Consider the following 3,935-nt stretch of genomic DNA (forward strand, 5'->3'; position numbering starts at 1 on the left):
TGAGATTTCTAAATTATTCCATTCCTTTTTTACACACAATTTGTACAGTGTCCCAACTTTTTTGGAATCGGGTTTGTAGAATGCAATCTACTGTGTGTGTCTCATTGGAAGCCTCTACACCAATGCCTGAAATTGACCAGTACTTTATTATTATTATTAAGCTAAATTTCATGATTTCTTGGGGAAAAATAAGCAATTCTATTTAAAATGAGACATTCAGTATAGCCCAAAAAGAATAATACTTTTTCATAACCACCTTTTCAGACCCTGCAACAATTTGACTGTAAGATTGACAGTCGAATCAGGCTCCTTAGATGGAGTCGTTGAATTTGGAGCCACCCCTACAATATACACATACACAATAAATGCATATAAATATATAGGCTATCCAAGACACATGCAATTATCATGTCATGGAACTGCTGAATTAGGGTACTGGCACTTTTTCTGGTCCAATCCAGGCTCTACTCTACACTGACCATCTTTGATGTAAATTATAATTTTACATTGGACTAATTAGTAAAGCCCTGTCCCCCATAGTTACTGATGCTAAGCCTGTCACGCTTTCCATTCCCACTAGTTTACAGTGATCACAAATGCAGATTTACCAATCAGAATTCTTTGAATTCAAAGACCAATTTTTCGAAAAATTACAGACAGTGGTAGACAAAAGCAGGTTTCTCATTTCTATTGATTGTGTTGACTGAAATGACGATTGTTAATGGACGATCTGAACACCTATACCTAGGTAATTAAGCTAGCATTCACTACAAACAAGAGCTGGTTAAACATTCTGTCTGGCTTGCCTTTTAATGTTTCAAGCCAACTAATTTTTTACAAGAACCCTATAAATGCTGCTAGATTTGCATTTGGTGGCTATCTTGCTTAAAGACTAAGGCTAAAGCTAACAAGTCCCAGACAAAAAGTCAATGATTCAGGTAGAGGACATAAATAATGAAATATTAATTTTCTTGTATTGGCATGTAAAGGTTAGAGCTAGCAAGTCTTTGTGTTATGTATGATAAGGAAGAGTGTACATTTGGATATTTCATTCTCATGCTGCTTAGCACAGGCTATTTGTTCATATTTTAAAACGTACGTTTTCACTTTTAATGTTACAAGAGAAAAAGCTTTTAGGGTCACAAGTTTGACTGGGGGTTGCTGGAGTCTAAAAAGCTTAAACCAATAAAGAACATGACAGAACATTAACCTAACCTCTGAGTAGCATCCAGGACTGGCTCCCACACAATTTGGAAATACTACACAGTTAATGTGTTATTATGAACAGGGCTTCTTGCTTGCAACATACAAACCCAAGGAATAAATGCTCCCGGACCTTGTAAGGCTTAATGCTAGCTTTACTACTGTAGATATACAATAGGTAGCTATAAGTGTTAAAAGTGATGTGGGTTTTGATTCTCCTCCCATTTCCCACATTTTATACACCATTAACTCTCAGCATCGTGTTGCTTTTCTCTGACTGATTGCAGTAATTTGTAGCCCAGAAGTGCAAATATCCTAAAAAATTAGGTTTTCCAATAGGTGTAAAAACAATATGTGACTTTTTACTCCCATATTAGCTATATGTCAAACGACCTTAAGAGACAACTGTTCTTCTATGTACATGTTCTGCATAATTGCTTCTCCCTATTTATTATTAAACAAGACTTTTATACTTTGCCTAATGAGCGAGTTCTCTTTGTGACACTCTCTCCTGCCCCAAATGAGGGGAGAAAACTCCACCATCATTGCATTAGAAAATTACATATTTAACAACATCATACTGTTTCAGTATCATACTTGTGTCTATTGTATTTTAATTCTGTGTCATTATGTAGGGAGAGGGGATTGCATAACATGAATAGGAGTTGATTTTAATGGGTTGTCGATTACATTTTCTGTCTCCAGTCACACCCTGATTGTTAGGTGTGTGTGTATGTGTGTGCGTGCAGATGGGGAGAAAAGGATGTTAGTGCTGGAGCAAGAGAGGACACTCGATGTGTGCGACTTAAAGACGAAATTAGGTATATTGTGTGCTGAAAGATACTTTTCATCACAGCATGATTGTGATCCTTTTCATTTTGCTTTTGTATCTCTCATATCAGTCAGCTACTTAAAGCTCTCTCTCTCGAGTAATCTCTCAGAGAGAGAGAGAGAAAGAGAGAGAGAGAAGTGGGTTTCTGAAAAGCTTGAGAGCACAGAGGACAGACCTATTTTTTCCAACTTGAAATGGACTTAATGCTTGGGCTACTCTTTCTCACAAGTAGCTACTAATGGCAAAGAGAAGCATCTTCTCCTTTTTTTTCAATTCCCTTTTCAAAGTGAAGAGGATCAAAATTCTAAAGACTTTTTAATCTCATCTACAAACTGCCAATTAGAATATTATCATATTCATTCTAATAGTACCTTATCAAGCAAGATGCCAAATATCCACAGCATTTATGTTTTTGAAGTTCTCACAATGGCATGATGCTCATTAGCTGTACCATCATGTAACTCCACTATCCTGCCATACTGTACATTTGTTTAATCCAGCTGCGTGTGCCACAACTGTGCTGGTATAGAGGCAAACACCTCCAATATAAGGTCAACATCATGGCCAATCAACCAGTGGCTTCTCTTCGAAACATAGCCTACAATAACATATTATACTCTCACTAATCAAACAGTTATATATCTGAGAAGAAGATTCCCCAATAGGAACTCATATGTATCTATATATTGACCTTCTCGTAGCCTTTTTTGTGACATATTCATTTAGTGTCACTAAAAGGGTCTTATCGGGACTTACATGGTGCCAGTGGGGCTCAAGTGACCTTATCGTACTCTATAGCATTTCTGGTTTGTGGGATAATTTCAGTCAGAGGTGTTTGATCCGTCTAAGGTATCTAGTATATTATATTCAGATGCAGCTAAACAGATTATACTCCACGGATGACTCTGTATCGACTTGAAATTGAAACTCATCGATTTTGCGCTCTCAGATCCGTGCGTAATGGCAGGAAATAACTGGTGTTTTAAAAAAGAAAAGAAAAAGAAAAAACAAGATCGTAAAACTTACCTTAGATTTTCTTCATTTGGCGAATTTCTCTCTCTTTCCCTTTGATAAAATCCGAGCACAAAGCAATTATGGAATCCCAGCAGCGGCGTCCTTTACGCACGTCCACAAACAAGCGAAATACAGACTGGTTACATTCAGAGAAAAACAGCTTACATCTCATGTAAACAGGTAGTGCGTGTCTGGCAGTATACACAGTTAAACATAGCCTAAGTCATTTCAGTTGTCCCGACAAACTTGAGAGGGGAATGTGTGACATTCTGCTTTAAACATGTCTTTTTCCAGAGTTCAATCGCCAGAATGTGTGAAAAGTGTAGAAAGTGTGTTGCCGGTGGAACTCCATCTGATGCATCAAGGCGCAGCTCAGTTGTCTCCAGCAACAATGAAGATCCCCGCGGCTTCCCGGTGCTGATGCGATCCGCTCCGGGGAGGTTGTGATGGGACCGGCAGCACGGCTGCAAATATATCATTTGTAAATAGGAATAATGATCATTTTTGAAAAATTGTAATAGGAAAATTTGTAAAGGGAAAATGGAGCTCAGCGCAAATTCTTTCAGGAAGACTTGTAAATAACTTCAATCACCACTATTTCTTCCTAAAACTATTCAGCTGTTAAGAGGCGTTTACTTTTCAGTAAACCAACCAAAATTGGCCACGAAATTCATGATCCAATCACAGCAGGGCATCCTGCTTTAAATGTCTTCTCTCTTGCTATCAGCTGTCTTTTCAGGAAAACATACAACCCTCCTCCTCCTCATCTTCCACCTCTGGTCCTCATCAACCACGGCAACCTGAGTCCCTTTCCGGCAGCTCCTTCGTTCGGTCCCCGGGCTCCTTATCCACCATCACTAGTGTCTAGGCATTGGGGTGGGGGGGG

General features: G+C 38.6%; 1 protein-coding gene across 1 annotated transcript in view; it reads right to left on the bottom strand.

Annotated features, from left to right (window-relative positions):
- The window catches only part of htr1d (5-hydroxytryptamine (serotonin) receptor 1D, G protein-coupled), a 19,605-nt gene extending 15,724 nt beyond the window's left edge, over positions 1-3,881 (bottom strand). Inside the window, exon 1 of the mRNA XM_034859041.1 lies at positions 3,062-3,881. The gene's annotated coding sequence lies outside the window, so the exon portion shown is untranslated. The remainder of the gene's footprint in view (positions 1-3,061) is intronic.
- Between the last annotated feature and the right edge of the window lie 54 nt (positions 3,882-3,935).

This window comes from Etheostoma cragini, chromosome 20 (genome assembly GCF_013103735.1).
Source record: "Etheostoma cragini isolate CJK2018 chromosome 20, CSU_Ecrag_1.0, whole genome shotgun sequence".
In the NCBI taxonomy this organism is placed as follows: Eukaryota; Metazoa; Chordata; class Actinopteri; order Perciformes; family Percidae; genus Etheostoma; species Etheostoma cragini.